The 18,262-nt window shown below is 31.8% G+C and overlaps 1 pseudogene; it reads right to left on the reverse strand.

The window, feature by feature from the left end:
* Positions 1-1,683: 1,683 nt before the first annotated feature.
* Positions 1,684-13,796, reverse strand: LOC107895443 (solanesyl diphosphate synthase 1, chloroplastic-like; annotated as a pseudogene).
* Between the last annotated feature and the right edge of the window lie 4,466 nt (positions 13,797-18,262).

Raw genomic sequence — 18,262 nt, forward strand, 5'->3', positions numbered from 1 at the left:
TCCTGGTTTGTATTTTTATAATCCGAACATAGTTATTAATTGTTATAATTCAATTTTATATATATGGTAAGTGTTGAGCTGAGAATTATTGTGTTTTGCAATTGAAATGAATTGATTCGTTATGTGATGAATTTATTGGATTTATATTGATTGAATTGAATTGGTATATATATATTGAATATATTTATTATTTCATTTGAAATGAATATTAGTTGTATTGGAAAAGTGAATTGGTACCCTATTAATTGTATCGGGCTAAGTCGGATATAGATGGCATGCCATAGGATTGGAAGAGTTTAGGGATTTCTTCAACTTCGAGTTAATGAGACACGGGGTGTCAATTTACTACTTCAAATTAATTCGATGAGGCACTGGGTGCCAATTTACTTCGGTTTAGCCGATAAGACATTGGGTGTCAAATTACTACTTCAAATTATCCGATGAGGCACTGGGTGCCAAACTGGTTTGTTTTGGTTGGACCCATTTATTCGTCTGAGTCTGAGTCGTGTTAATAGGGGTAATTAAATGAAATGACACTATGATCAATGTTGGATGATATTATATATGAAATGAAAATGAGACTGTGAACTGAAATATAGATTGAGACACATGAATTGTGTATTCATGAATTAGACATGGAATGAACATTATTGTTGTTTAAGTGAAATGTGTATCATATTGTGAGAAGCTATTTTTTGGCAAATAATGAGAATTGAGTTTGGGTATGAATGATATAATTATGAATTGAATATTCAATGGTTAATACTATTGTATAAATAAATGTGAATTTTAAATATTCAATTGTGCTTAATATTTAATTGTGCCTATTATATTATTTTGTCTTTAAGTATTTGGATTGTAGAAATACCACTGAGTTTTACTCAGCGTACGATTTTGATTTCCGTACATAGGTTAGATACTTAAATTTGATCGTCGCTTCAGCATCCAGCAACGATCCTGGACTCAAATTTGGTGATGTTTATCCTTTGTGTCAGCATGTACCTAGGGTGTTTAAATAATAGTTATTTTGTAGTTTGATTGTAAATGAGGTTATAAGTTTAATTTTGGTTGGTTTTATACATATAAATATGTGTTTATTTTTTAAGCCATATTATGACATGATAAATTGAACTAAGGCTCCGTTTGTTTGCCAGTAAAATGTTTTCCAAAAAATTATTTCTAAAAAATGATTTACTTTTTTGGTGTTTGGATGAATCTGTGTAAAATATTTTCTGCTGTTTGGTAGATTTCCTGAAAATATTTTTCGGAAAAGCTGTTTTTACATATATTAACAAATTTATATATATTAATAAATTTATATTTTAAATTGTTTTTACATATATTACAATGAATCAAATTAAATATATAATAATACTCAATTATTAAGCTAGAATATTAACCGTCATAAATTGAAAACAACTAAAGTCTATTCACACTTTTTCAGATAAACGTCAAACACATATACTTTAAGAAGAAAAAGAGAAACCCCTATAACATAGGTTTTCCTTGTATAATTTGAAGACATTAAAACTAGGAGCTCAAGTCAAAGCTGAAAGCCTTGTATGAATATACAACCAGTGACAAGGAAGCAATTAATATCCTAAGAAAGCTGTTCTCTATTGGTACAGGCTTCAACTTCATGCCATGTTTATCTGTCATGTATCATGCTGCTTGTTTTTTATTAGTTAAACTAAGCAATCCTTTCTAGATTAAACATCACCATATCTTCAAGCCCTAACCGGAAATCACTTTGAGGAAGACATTGGAGACTCTTGATTGCAATATTAGCTTTCTCTTTTGCCAACTCTTGTTCCCTTTCGATTCCTCCACATTGCTTTACTAGTTTGATTGCTTCATTAAGGGAACCAGTCTCGCAGAACTCAAATTCAATGATATCTCTAATTTTTGGCTCCGTTTGGAGCATAAAAATTAAAGGTGCTGTGAGGTTGCCTTTTGTTAGATCACTACCAGATGGTTTCCCTAGCTGCTCTGCTGATTGTGTAAAATCCAATATCATTAACATTTTCGAATGATAGGCCAAGATTCTTTGCATATTCATACACTTGCTCTGGTACACTACGATAAGCTCCACTGAAAATGGCGGCTCCCTTGGTACTAGCAGCAATGAATGAAGCTGTTTTGTAATAACTTTTTAGCAAATAGTTCTCAAGTTTGACATCACAGTCAAACAAACTCAATGCCTGCTTAATCTCACCACTTGAAAAATCCTTAATAACTTGCAATATCATTAATGAGGATACACTTGAGATTAGTTAAAGTTAAATATCAACAATTTGAGAACTATCTCCATAGCCACGACACATTTTGAATCTCCACAGGTGGTACTTTTAGTCAATACTTGGGTTTACATCCAAACGAGACGGTAAATGTTAGGCCTAGGTCCTACATACCTGGCTAATGAGCTTAATGACTTCAAGGTTTTCAAGATTTGCAAGGTACTATGACAATTGAGCAAGCATGAAGTCTCTAGCCAGTATGGTTACTCTCGTGCCGTACAGTTGGTGAACCATCTCTTTTCCTGCAATTAAATTAACATACAGTTCCAAATTAGCAGTCTCCCGAATGATGAAAGACTAGGAGAAAAAAAAGATATCGAAGAAATTCAAGCTCTTCCCATGAGATCAAAGCTTCTATTATTACTATTACCATTACTATTGAATGTTAAAACCGAGTAGTCAGAATCATTCAATAGAATGGTAGGTGCAATGGTTCCTGTCCCTAACATGCACAGGCTAGAAATTTGGCTATAGTTTCACTCTTAAACACGACCACAACTACCAATTTGTTATATATATACAAATAAATGGACGCCCCACATTTACACATGCACTTATTATATATACTGAAATAGAACTATGTCTAGTGCCCTTATACATGTGTATAGAAGGCCGCAACCATAGCCTCAATTATCCCAAAGAAAATAATCACAGTAATTACAACCAATGCAAGTGCTATGAATTTGAAACCTGCAGAGAGCTCCAAGAACCAACCTGTTTGAAGAAATGGACACACCTCTTACTCGCAGCATGTAACACCCCTTACCCGTGTCCGACATCGGGACAAGGTACGAGTCATTATCAGACTTAAACATACACATACATACAAAAATCGAGCCATAAAATTTCTTTTAATTCAAAACTTTTCAAACACATGCATGTCATCCTTTATTTGGGTCTACGAAGCCCAAAACATACATTGGGATTGATTCAGGACTAAATCGAGAACTTTGAGAAGTTTCAGGAAAACTTAGAAAATTTTCCCATGAAACAAGGTCACACGCCCTTGTAGACATAGGGACACGCCGTGTCCTCAGGCCGTGTAACTCCCTGTTTATGATGTCAGCATGCAAATCGAACCGGGTGGCCAGGCCACACGACTGTGTCTGCAGGCCGTGTCCCTCACACGGTTGAGACACACGGCCGTGTCTCAGCCCGTGTGGCCAACACTTAGGCTATTTTCCAAGCCTTCATGTTTCCCATAATCCCTTACAGCCTTATGCACATCAAAATCACAAATCATGACATCATTTTAGTAATTAAACACCCTTTAGTAAGACAGATTCATAACATTGACATGTCCTCTTACACATAATGCACCTACTCATAAAGTACCAAGTCTAGATTCATTAATTCACATTCATAAGACCCGTCATTTTGGTGACCACGTTTACCATTATGCTAAGTTACCAACTTATTCCTCAGGCACTCATATTAAACCATCGTCATGTTGTTTTTATAGCAAACAATTACTACATAGCTACGATCACCTCAAATGGTTATGGAGCATACATCCAACACACATGTCATATTACCAAACATAATCACATCATAAACATTAGACATAACATGAATAGCTAGATTTACAAACCGTAATCAATATGAGCCACATCTCGTGGCCATATGCATATAACTTAATATAAGCCAATACATTTGGCCAAAATCATAATACACATGCCATATAACTAGATCCCTATACATGCCACTCACTTGGAAACGCTAACATATGTATCAATACTCCAAAGGTAATAGCTTGATAGTGTGATGCATCCTCTGACGATCTCCAACCCCGAGCTAACCTGACAACACTAAAGAAATGGAAAGGAGAGGGTGAGCTTTATAGTTGAGTAAGACTGTATGAAAATAATAAGCAATTTATCAATATGCTTCCACCAATTCTTACAACATGATCTCAAGGTAATACTATCATAATTGCCATTTTCTATGTTCAAGTCAAGCTATTTTCTTGAGTCATAGTCACTAAATTATTTATATCTAGAGTTATGGAACTCCAAATTAAGATCCGCTAATTTTTCCAGAAACTATACTCATATATATTGTTACCATAAAATTTTTAGAATTTTTGGTTTAACCAATTAGTACAGTTTATTCTTCAAAGTCACCCCTATTCTGTTCTTTGATAGCTTCAACCTTTCTTTACTAAAAATTAATTATCTCCTCACACGGGACTCTAATGATGTTCTCATTTCTTTCTTTTGAAAATATACTCATTAAGGACTATAATAATATAAATTTTAACCCATAATTATTTTTTAAAATTTTTTAATGATTTTCCCAAATCAGGACAAGGGAATTCAAAATGATTCTGACTCTGTCTCATAACAATTTAAATATTTCATAATACAAAACTCTTTTGCTTACACTGTTTCTTCTATGTGAAACTGGATTCATGAATCTTTAATTTCATATTTTATTCAGCCTCTAACTCAATTTCCGCAATTTTTGGTGAACTTTCAAATTTAGACTGCTGCTGTTGTCCAAAACTATTTTAGTGTAACTTAATGATACTAAGTTTATCACACCTTATTAATTCATTTCCACCACACTGGTAAAAAAACATGTTTATACATCACACGTATAGACCTATAATCATAAGGTCATCACAAAATCATTCTCATAGGCATGGCTTACCTATTTACATCCTCGCCAAATGTATATCATAAACCGAAATCATTTCTCATGAGTTTGGCATACATACCTGTGTTACTCAACATGCTCATATACTTTACTTACTCATATTCATCCCTTATTAATCATACAACATGAATTGAACTCACATCTCATCAATTTCATGTAAAATACATAGATGGTCATAAGCATAACTTACTCACTTTCTTTCCTTACTAAACATACCACGTAAATGAAGCTCGTATTTCATAATTCTTGTTTAGGTACCTGTACCACTCACCACATGGTTATACGTTCTTTAATTTCGATACTAACCATAAATCTTCAGTTGAACCATTTGGAATACTACAGGATATTCATTAGCCCCAAACATGGGATAAGATGCCGACACCATGTCCCAGACATGGTCTTACACTGGCTAGCACATCAAAGTCGATGCCATGTCCCAAATAGGTCTTACACTAACTTTCATATATCGAGGCTGATGCCATGTCCTAGACCGGTCTTACACTGGCTCTCATCTATCGGTGTCGATGCCATGTCCCAGACATGTCTTACAGTAGCTTGAATATCTCGAGGCCGATGCATATCCCAGACATGTCTTATACTAGCCCTCATCTCAATGCCGATGCATGTCCCAGACATGTCTTACACTGGTTGGTATATCTCAAGGCCAATGCATATCCCAGATATGTCTTACACTGGCCCTCAATATGTGGCCGATGCATGTCCCAAACATGTCTTACACTAGCACACATATCACCTAATGCCATGGCATGAATATCCAAATCTATTCCTAATGTTCAACCGGAAGACTTCATTATATAAATTCTCATTCACAATGCAAATCAACAATTCATACCATACTAATCATACAATACATGATAATATTAAATTAGCATTATTTACGTACAACTTACTTGTTCTATGGAACAACATATTCCATCAAATTTCTAATGTATTCTATCTTCACATAAAAGTTATTAACGTTTGACATCACTTTCGTCATACTCAGTATCATCAACATATATTTCAATATAACCAAAGGAAGATAGATATCAAGTAATTTTAACAATAACATGGATAACATGCTTATTTAGTCACATGAACTTACCTCGAATGCAATTTCCGTTAATTACTCCATTTCAATTCATAACCTTGTACTTCCCAATTTAAGCCCAAATCTCGATTTTCTTTCTCTATAATGATAAAATTCATTACTTTAATCATTATATTAATTTAAAACATTCCAAAATTCATACTTTAGAAAAATGATCATTTTGCCCTTAGACTTTCACAAAAATTATGATTTTACCCCTAGGCTCGTAAATCAATTTTTATTGAATTTCCTCCCTTACCAAGCCTATATGAATTTTTTTATAACTATAGCAACTCACAATTTCAATTATTTCACACATTTACAACTTATTTTACAAACGTTATAAAATAGCCCTTTTTAGGTGTTTTCATGCAAACTCCTTTCAAAAAAGTTGTTTATTACACAACCATGACTCATTTTATTCCATAAAAATTCAGAAAAACATAAATACTCCCATGGAAAAACCCTATACTTACAACCATTTTGTAAAATAGTCCCCTCATTAGCTAGATTATGCTAGAAGGGTCCTAAAAATGCAAAACATAATAAAAAAAGGCTATCTAAATCACTTACTTGCAAGAGATATAAGTGGCTGATATTTTTGAGCTTTCAAAACCCCTTATTTTCTGGTATTTTCGGTGGAGAAGAAGATGAGAAAAGATGATATCATTCTCTTTTTATTTTATTCTTATTTCTAGTCAAAATAGGTCACTAACTTCACCTAATTTTGACTTTTCTATTTCTTTTATCTCTATGGCCGACCAAGCCTTTCTTAAGGGTCTATTTGCTCTTTAAAGACCCCCAATTATGGTTCTCTAGCTATTTAACACATTTACCTAGCAAAACAAAGCTTTTTCCCTTTATGCGATTTAGTCCTTTTTCTCAATTAAGCAAGCAATCGTTAAAATTATTTCACCAAAATTTTCATGCACTCATATGAATATGCTATAACACATAAAAATAATATTGAAAATGATTTCTCTAGCCTCAGAATAGTGGTTTCGAAATCACTGTTTTGACTAGACCTAAAATCGGGCTGTTACACAGCAAAACTCTGGGAAGTCGCTGGTTCAAACTTAAACGTGGCCTACTTGAACTACTTACACAAATTGGTTGCTGCATGAAAAATCAAAATTCATTATAGCATTTCTCTGAAAGACACTCAAAATATTCATTACTGAAGAAGAGGTATTAACAAGACTAGCTCAATGCACTTAACTGTTAAGTAATTTCCCCAAAGTAAAAGCAAATCACCAAGTAACGCAATATCAAGCAATTTTATCTATCTGTATACATATTATATGTTATTGGATGAAATTTACATCAATTTAGCTTAGGGCTTAAAACTCAGATAAATTATCGAGAAAATTTTACATTACATAACAACTTTTCAGTAATTCAACTAATAGATTTAGCTTTAAGTTATTGATTTTCAAAGCATAATAAATTAATTAATCAAAATTTTATTTCGATAAAATGAAAATTCAATCTATATTCACTTCCAAGAACATTTATTAATTCGTATACTTATTTTTTCCTTTTTTCGTTTTTCTTTTCTAAGCAACCAAACGAAAAACAAACATTAATCTTGCTTTTATCCCTCGATTAAACTAGAGCTTTGGTTTATATACATACAAGAAGACATACATCCATCATCCATTCAATGAACCGAAAGTAATCGATTCAATAGAACTCTTTTTTTTTGGTTATCATCTATTAGAAATAGTTTCAATCAATTTCAACTCATTTTGACTAAAATTCATCGAATCAACAACAGAAAAATCTAACAAAAATTTGATTCGAAAACAAAAGAATTATCTGAAACAACAACGGAGTCTTGAAGAACCGCAACAAGATGATGAATCTGAAGAGAGATCAACAAGGAAAAGAACAAATATCGGAGATTTTTGAAACCGATCGATTTCAATTTCAAGCTTATTTTTGGTATTTCTCTTTTCTAAAAATTTGAGCTCGGGAATCCCAAAATCATTCAAGTTTCTTGCCTAGATAAAGAAACAAAGAAAGGCAACAAATTTTAGTCATAAAATTAGTTAAAAAAGTGGAAAAGTAAAGAACAAGAAGAAAAAAAAAAGAGCTTTATGCCATACCTTAAGCCAAGACCCAGTGAAGAATTCATGGTAGATTTGCTTCAGAAAGAGAGAAAGAGAGGAAACGAAACAGAATATGCTTAAAAGAGAATATATGCAATGGACTTTTACTTGGAAGAGAAGATGCAGAACGGAAGAAGGAAAAAGAATGAAGAACGGAAGAAGGAGAAGCAGCCTTACCTGGATAAAGGAGGAACCGGAAAATGTCTTACAGAAATGAAATCCGTAAGAAATTTTCCCCTAAAACCCATTCATTTACTTGCGTCTCGGAAAATATTTTCCAAATGTAAAATGTTTTCAGTCAAACAAACACCGAAAAATTAGGAAAACATTTTCTGGAAAATGTTTTCCTGCTAACAAACGGACTCTAAATCTAGATAGGTGGCATGTGAATTTAATTCTATGTTTAAGTGCTCATGAACTAGGCAAATTGATTTATATTTGGTATTTTTATAAATTGGATGATATGAAATGTTTTCATGCAAACAAATGGACCCTAAATTTTGACTTGTTTTGATGATATGAAATGCTTGAAATTTTTGTCTGTTTGATCTGTAAACTCTAATAATGCTCCGTAACCCGGTTCCGATGAGGGATACGGGTTGGGGATGTTACAATGGTATTGATTCGATGTCGATTCTAAGCCACAACAAAAACGTTGCGGCCTCTATGTAGTCCACCCCATAAAAAACGAACAACCACTTTCTTTTGAACTTTTCAGAGAGAATTAAAAATGGTTGCTAGACTTTTTAAATTATTAAGTTGATAACCTGAACACACTAAGGGATTATCATCATTTTATTCTATTTGATATCACATATCAAAAGGAAAACCAAGATTATTCTCTTATTAATAATTGAGAAGGCAAATGGAAAATTAGAAAAAAAATGAATTATATTCTTTTCAAAAGAATATATGATTATTCCCTTATTAATGGAGAAGACAAATGAAAAGTTAGAAAAAAGATTTATATTCTTTCCAAAAGAATACTAATTTCCATGTTTTTTATATTTTGACCAAAATTAACTAATATAATTGTTCATATTAATAAATTTCGTAAAATATATACTATTAATATTTTGTATGAATCAAATTCAATATTAATTATATTATTTGCAAATGAATATTAATTTCCATGTCTTTTATTTTTTGACCGAAATTATTTAATATAATTGTTTATATTAATAAATTCGGTAAAATATATACAATTAATATTTTGATTGAATCAAATTTATATATTAGTTTTATATATGTTCTCTATTTGTGTACAAAAGTTTGTACATATAATGTGTTTAATATTTAACTATTAAATTAATTCAACAATTATTTTAATTCATGGGACAACTAAATACAATATCAATTGTATTTGGATTCTGTTCATTTCAACTATAGGGTGTAACCCTGTAGGCTCTTGTAACATTGGTAGTAATACTAGAATGTTTCTAACATTACAAACAATGAGTGGCATCTAACAATGCATCATTGCCACCCAAGTTAGAAGAAGTTGTGATTCGACATGACCTTTCTGTAATAATCTTTTCATGTATTATATCCTTTCATCCTTAAAATCTAGATTGGACACAAGTCATGGAATAATCACACTTGTATAGTCCAATATCACATTTCTTGATTTGCTGAGCAAACTACAATAAACAAATGAGTGTAATATCTCAATCAACTTATTCGAGTATGGCTATGTATTTCTAGTCTCACTCCATCAAGAGGCCTAAGATATTGCTTCCATTATGTAGGAGGGATAAATCCTATCTTGATCAATCATATTCCAATAAATGGATAGTGGTATATCTAACATCAGACTTTATAGTACAACTTGTCGCGGTAGACGTTTTGGCTATACCAAAATATACGGCTCACGATGTTGGGAAAATGATAATATCAAGTCTGAGGATCATATATATAGTTATCATTATGAGTAATATTATGACTATCACATAATAATCCAAGAAACATACTCATAGCGGCTCAGTTCAATATGTTATTCTCTAACATATACTGATGTATTGATTTTGACATCCCTATGTGAATGACAACTCTTGGTTATCAATCAACTATACATTAGTCTCAATGCATTATTGTTGTCCAAGCCCACAATAATACTTGACTATGACCTTTTAAGAATAATTATATTTTCTCAGGACTTTATTACAATTCAATTTAATTATATACACAGAAAAAGAAACTGAAATAGTAATGGTAATGTCTTATATTAATAAATAAGGTAAAACGAATATGTGATTACAATCATCTCATGATTGGTCTTTTGGCATACTCTAACAATCAAAATATACAACTCACGATGTTGGGACAATGATGATCTCAAGTCTGAAGATTGTATACATAGTTATCACTATGAGTAATGTTGTGACTATTACATAATAATCCAAGAAACATGTTCATGGTGGGTCAGTCCAGTATGTTGTCTCCAACTCATACTCATGTATTGATTTTGACATCCATATTTCAATGGCAACACTTTGACATCAATCAACTACACATTAGTCTCAATGCATTATTAATATCCAAACGCACAATAATACTTAACTAAGGACCTTTTAAGAATAATCATGTCATTTTTAGGACTTTATTATTAATCAGTTTATTTACACACACAGAAAAAAGAAACTAAGATAACAATGGCAATATCTTATATTAACAAACAAGGTAAAACAAGCATGTGATTACAATCATCTCATGATTGGTCTTTAGGTATACCCTAACAAGATTAAGGACCATCTCAGTGATCTTCAAATGGGAAGCTAACCAAAGTGATGTAAGGCGGTCTCAAGTTTTTTTTCATAGTGTCATGTGTCTACGTTGGGTAATAAATAGCTAGAGATATACTGTGAAAAAAAAGATTTCACTATTATAAATACAATACATGTTTGAATAATTATAATGTATAACAGAATTAATATAAAGTACAATGGATGAAAAATCGAACCAAAGTAAAAAGAACTAAAAACTCTAAAACCTAACCAACCAAATCCTAATTTGTAATTGCCACGTAATAAAATTTGAACTCCAAAAATCTAAAACCTAACTAGCCAAATCCTTGTTTGCAAGAGCCATACTTTCTTGAAATGGGAAAATGGGGAAGTACGGATTCCTAAATATATATAGTATATATCGAATTACATATTATTAATATATTCCAACCAGTTTCTCACCTACACACAGCTTTCAAATTAATTTCATTGGTGCCAATGCCAACGGCAATACTGTATCTATCTTCTTAACATTGTTTATGATATCAAACAAAAAGAAGCCATGAATATACAATAATTGAATGAAAATAGTAATGACTAAATGACTAATAATAAATGAAAACATTTATTTCTCCATGATGATGGGATAACAAAGACAAAGCAGATCAAAACGGTGATTAAGTTTGACTGGTTTTATTTGGCTGGTAAAAAAATATGTTGCTAGTCCCCAATAAATTACGAAATTTGATTCATGTACTTGCAATAATTGACATGGGTAATATTTTTTTATTAAAAGATACTCATCATTACAATGTTTAACTTTTGAAATAATATGACAGCATCGGTGTATTAATAACAAAATATTAGATTTGTCAGAGATTTTAAGTTGAAAATGTAATATAATTTTATTTTATTTTTAAATTTTTAACTATACCAATTTAATTTTAAATTTAATTTTACAAGAACCAACAATAAATCTCATATTTTGTTATATATATGAACTAATTTTTTTCTCGTGTAATTTGAAAATTTGAATGTATGAATTAAAATATATTAAATTATTGTATAATTATTGTATTTTTTTTGTAAAATATGATAAAAAATATACATAATATTTCACAAACCAAACATTTTAAAATTACTTGAAATATATTTTTTTGATAATTATTGTTTTATGAAAGAAGTCTAATAAAGAACAAGATCATCTATCTAAATTTGTTGAGAGGAAATCATAATTTTGATGAAAAGATGAGAGAAAACTTGAGAGGAAATAGTGATATTTTAATTGCAGAAATTCAAATTGATTCTCTAAAATAGCCATCAACAACAATTTCTTCCATACAACGCTTAGTTATGGTGTATTTGTGAAGATAGACTTGGGCAAAAATAAATATTCAACGTCTCTTATCCTAAATGCTATTTTTTAGTTTTTGCATATTGACTCTATTAATTTTGCTAACCTTACAATTTAGTCTATAAGCTTTACTAAACCCACAATGTTAACTCGTTAATAATTCTAATTCATGCCAAAATACTAATTAATGAGACTATAATCCACTACCATAACCACTCCCAGAAAGCTTTCAGTTAACTTTTCGAAATGGATCTATTTATGAAAATCGACCCAATATTGAACTTTTCAGCATCGATGAAACTTGGGTCATTCGGATTCTCCTCTCTTTTAAAATAAATTGTTCTTGAAACTTATTTAAAAAGAGATAGGGAGATTGAGAACACAAACTCTCCCAGTTCCCAAAATGTTTCCTCAACACTATGGCTTTTGCACTGGTTGTTCTTCATGTAATGACTCTGGTCGATCCTCGACTGGCTCTACTGAAAACAATCATGCAAAGGATTCAATCAATATCTATGCAACATCAAAACATGGAATACGCTATAATATGATCTAACTCGTGAGGGCAAACCAAACAATACTAGACAGGACCAACTCTCTTAAACACCTTAAACAAACCAATGTACCTCAGACTCAGTTTAACTTTCCAATCGAACTTCAATATATTCTTCTATGGAGAAACATTCTAGTTCATATTGTCACGAACATCATGATTGATATCCTTTAGCTTCACGTACACATACGATTTTCAAACAACTAGAAAATGTCGAACACCCATTTCTCTCACTAAGCTCGAACCAACACAATTGCATGTAACACCAACATTTGTACTAATATATAGAACCATATGAATGCTCTGCTGGAAACTATTATTATATGCAAACTCCACCAACGACAAATGTTGCTCCCACTACCCTCAAAGTCAATAATACAGGTTCAAAGCATTTCTTCCAAAATCTAAATAACATAATCTGACTAACAACATATCTGCGGACGAAAAGTAAGACTAGAATTCAATCTTGTCACCTAGGACTCATGTAGCTTCTTCAAAGTCTCGAAGTAAAATGTGGATTGCGATAGGAAACAATCGAAACTGACACAGCACACAACCTTACTATCTCCACAACATATAATTTGATGAGTTTTCCTAAGAGACTAATCCATATAAACAACCAGAAAAAGAGCATATTTTGACCACCACTCGTAATTGTGCCTCTATTTCCTCAAAGTAAATGACAATCCAATGAGAAAATCCATCCAACACATTTCCACTTCCACTCATAAATTGAACTCAACCACAAAAACCCAGATAAAAATTGGTACTCAACTTTAATTTGTTGACATACCAAACACTTCCCAACATCTTCTTATCAATTAACTATATAACTTGACTCATTTTAATCCAAGTTAACTTCTCTTAAAGCTTAGCAACAAAGCCTTCATAGTCACCTAATTCTAAACATGCATACGTAGTTCAATTAGAGACTTCCCACTTACAACATCGACATCCACCAAAACCTTTCTCAAATGGAAGTCACTAATATGATCATCATCTATAACCATTTCGACCCATTTTCATTTTCCAAAGTTCAATTCCTTCAATTTCTCAAAACTATCTTAACACATATCACTCCAAATAAAAGGCACCCCCTTATACCAAAACATAGTCAATAGGACAACAATCAATGAAAACCTTTCACAACAGGCAATAATATCCTGCCAACCGTAAGAGACCTCAAACCTCTATTACATCTTTCATTAACTTCTATTTCTCTTAACCCATTAATCTGCCACAATTCAACAAATTAGAGTCTTGTCGGACATGTTTTTATTGCTTTTTTATTTTTTATTAGCTTAGTTTAATTTATATAAAATAAGTATTTTTATGCAATTTTTAGCCATACGATGACCTAATGGGCCAATACGGGCCTAAGGATGAAGTAACGAGCTACTTGAGTGTGCAGGGCACTAATTTCAGGCTGAAAACACGAAGGATAAAGGCAGCATATGATCTTGTGGTGTTGCAAAACCAAATGACGAATCAGATAATTTAATTAAGGGTGTTTTAGCCTGCACAACGAATATTTATCAGTTTTGAAGGTTATAATTAACCTAATTAGGCCAGACATTTTTTTCTACAAATAGGTGTGTTTAGCCTTATTTTAGAGGCTTGGCCAAGTGAGCCATTTAATTTAGTTAGTTTTAGTTTTTTATTTTATTTGAATTTAGTCCTTTTTTATGTTATAAACAAAATTTGTTCTTTGTTTAATTTGGATTCAATCTTAATCCAAGCCTTTAATTAAGTAGTTTTTATTTAATTATTTTTTAGTTTCCAATTGAAATTGGAATTATCTTCACAACTGTCAAAGGAAATTCGGCTTTCACGTGCAAATCGACATCGAGATGGAATTATTCTCTTATTCCCTTTTTCTATTTAATTTTTTTCTTTGCATGTTAAATATGAAATTAGGAATAATTTCATCCAAATCCATGATTAGCTAGTTTCTTTAGGGAGATTAAAGAGCGAATGTGGGAAAAAATAATGAAAGAATTAGGGTTTGAGTCTGAGTTAATTGGTTTAAATTATGTGCGATTAAACCCTGAGATTGGCAACCCTATGAAGCAATTTAGGATAAACGAGAATGAAAGAAAAGTTTACAGAGTAAATAATAATTTATCCTGATCAAGAAACTAAGGTAGAGAGATGAGTGTGTATTGGTAAATTAGTTAGAGGTCGAGAGGTAATCATTGGTTAGTTAATAGCTAACTTGATAAAACTCAAGTTTTGGAGTTAATTAGCAACACTAAAGTGAGTTAATCTTCCGCCTAGTTTATTAGATTAATTTTGATTGTTAATTGTTTATAGTTAGTTTTAGTTAAATTCTGTAATTTCAATTAATAATTTTAATTTGTTTTTTCATAATATAATTTTAGATTATAACTAGATAGCCTTGTTAGGGTAGAAAATTAATTTTAGTTTAATTCAATCTCTCTTAGGTACGATTCTCAAAATACTTCCAGGAGTGTTTCGTTGTAACATTTTACTATATTACAATTTGACCTGTATACTTATAAATATCGCTTCTTAAATTTATTGTCTTTTTGCTACAGTATTTCCAGTCCAGATGTTTGCGAGTCTAGTGGCAGTCAAGTTGTTGGCGCCATTGCTGAGGAGGTTTCAGCATTACAATGAAATATTATTTTTTGCAATTTAATAGGATAAATAGGAAATTTTAGAATTATAGATACAAATTTTAATTTTATTTAATTTTAAAACAGTAATTCTATTTTAATTTCTTTCGGTTCATTGTATAACTCAAAGTGGAACCATACCAATTGAGCCAAATCCTAAATTGGAGAGAATTCTGAGATGAAACCATCAGCAAATGAAAAACAATCCACTCGTCGTAGCTAACTCACAATAGGAAAACTCTCTGTTTTATAAACCAATCGAACTACTAGCATAGTTCCGAAGAGAGCCATTGATGGCTTGACAAAAGGAACATTGGGAAAATACACGCTACCTACTTTAGATACAGTCTGAGGTAGTACCAAGAGGCTGACTATTAACGCCAATAATTTTGAAATTAAGATGACCACCATTCAGATGATCCAGAACAACTTGCAATTTTGGGGCAATATGATGGAAGACTCGAATTAACATTTAAAGTAATTCCTTTAGCTCTGTGATACTTTAAAGTATAACAGGGTTATCGATGACTCCATCCGTCTTTGATTGTTCTCCTTTTTATTGTGCGACAACGAATATAAAAGGATTGATTCGTAAGAGCCTAGTTCTATCAGTAGATGGGATGAATTAGCGGGGAAATTTTTACATAAAATTTTCCCCATTATTCAAACCCTTCAATTGAGGCATGACATAACCAACTTTAAGCAAATAGAGGGTGAAAGATTATACGAATCATGGGAAAGTTTTAAGTTGTTACTAAGAAAGTGATCACATCACGGAATGCAAGATTTGTTGCAACTGCAAACATTTTACCATAGCTTAAGAGTCAGATTAGATGGTGCATCTAGTGGACTTTCATGAACAATACATACGAGAGAACCTATTAATTGATCAAGCGATGTTCCATGTGAAACGATATGTGAATTGTGAAAGTATACATGTCGAATCAAGTAATAAAGTAATAAGTGAGATCATCTCCATAGGGATTTGTTACGTATAAAATGGTTGAGTTATTATAATGTATATGATTAATGTTATGAAAAAAATAATGATAAGAATGCAGTGGTAATTTGAAGGAATAATTATGTGTGCAGTGTGTGTAACTAATAAATAATGAAAAATGTTAAGAATACAATGGAAAATTCTAAAAAATTGACGTGAATAATGTGCAAACAAACAAGTGAATAAATATAAATGCAATGGCAAAACTAATACGGCATAAGATAGAAGGTCTACGATCTTAATTTGAAAGGTCGAGATTACTAAGGATCTACCTTTAATGACAGTAATGCTTCAGCAAAACCATACTCAACCTATTGCTCAGAAGAGTTCTAAAATGGTCTACTTCTTTCGAGAACAAGACTTCAAGTTACCTTGCCTTAAGCGATATATGTCTATATGCCTTTAACATGGTACTTTGCACTATTTTTTTTCTTTTTGTATGAACACTGCTTTATGTCTAGAGGCTGTTACAAGTATTCGGTTGAGCACTTGCTCATATCATTCAATTTCAATCTCATTAACCTCACCTTGTCAGAATTAGATTAATTTAATGAACATGCTATACATCCATCTGTCTAGAGTTTGCAAATATGCTATTTCGTAAAAACCATTGAATGAAATGGTGTATTAAAGCAGATCTACACTTCCGTCATTAGAGACAATAAGAGTTTCATCAAGTAATCCTATCTCTATGAGATTTAGCTCATATGTTGGCAATTAAAATTAAAATTCAAAGTATCATTCAACATTGTTTTCTTCAAATCAATTCACAAAGAGTAATCAAGAAATAACAAAAGAACTTCAAGAAGATAGCTTACGCTTATCTAACCTACACTCTAGTGATTCAATGTCCGGTGGTGGTTGAGAGGGACTGCCTTCGTCTTTCTCATTCCGTCAATACTAAGCCACTACCCTTTTTCTTTTTTTGCCTAAGTTCAATTTTTTAGCCCCATTTTAGGGTTTCTTCCTTTTTCTTTATAATCATTTTCCCTAGGGTAAATCTAATAGCCCATGATTTTCTTCTCTTTTTCAGGTAGGTATATCTGATACAAGTTCAGCTAGGACTATGATCGATACGCTTTGAGTGTTGATTCAACATCTTCTCGGTATTGCCATGGCATTCGTGTTGACAAACTGTCCAACCCTTTGCCCTGACAAACCTTCACTCCTTTACTTCTTGTTCCTCATCCTGCACCTAGCAATCTACCACCACACACAACCCTTCCATAAGCAATTAAAGATAACTAACATTTAAGTACAGTCCAAGCTCCTAATGTAATACTAAAACAAGAAAAATAATAATGGAATGTCTTAAAATACAACTAACTATAGACAATTAGCTAGATTTAAATGCATGAAATTTAACTCTTTTCAAGAGTTATCATACCCCAAACTTAAGTTTTGCTTGTCCTCAAGCAAAATATACATGAATGCAACAAAATTTGCCAACGCACATAACAACCTTCTACTGTAAGTGCAGTCAAAGAACAATATATACTTCAATTTTTAGCAATCTTCTATCTCTAAAAACTTGTTCGAGTTTCAAAGGTTTGCTCAACAAAGGTAGTGCAAAAAATTTCTCCCTAAAAACAAAGTTTCCAAAGTACTCGTGTGCTTTCGGACCATAGCAAACATCTCCTAACTTACTCAATTCATTTGTTACCTAAACTCAGGTTACTTTGTAACCCTTTAAAAATATTTATTTATATTTATTTGTTTTTTCTCTTTCTTCATTCTTCTTTTAATATATTAGGGGATTTAGCATGTCATAAAATTCTTTGACTTGATAATTACAATGGAGCATACACTGAATTACCTAGTATTTGATCACGTCACA

This window comes from Gossypium hirsutum, chromosome A06 (assembly GCF_007990345.1).
Source record: "Gossypium hirsutum isolate 1008001.06 chromosome A06, Gossypium_hirsutum_v2.1, whole genome shotgun sequence".
In the NCBI taxonomy this organism is placed as follows: Eukaryota; Viridiplantae; Streptophyta; class Magnoliopsida; order Malvales; family Malvaceae; genus Gossypium; species Gossypium hirsutum.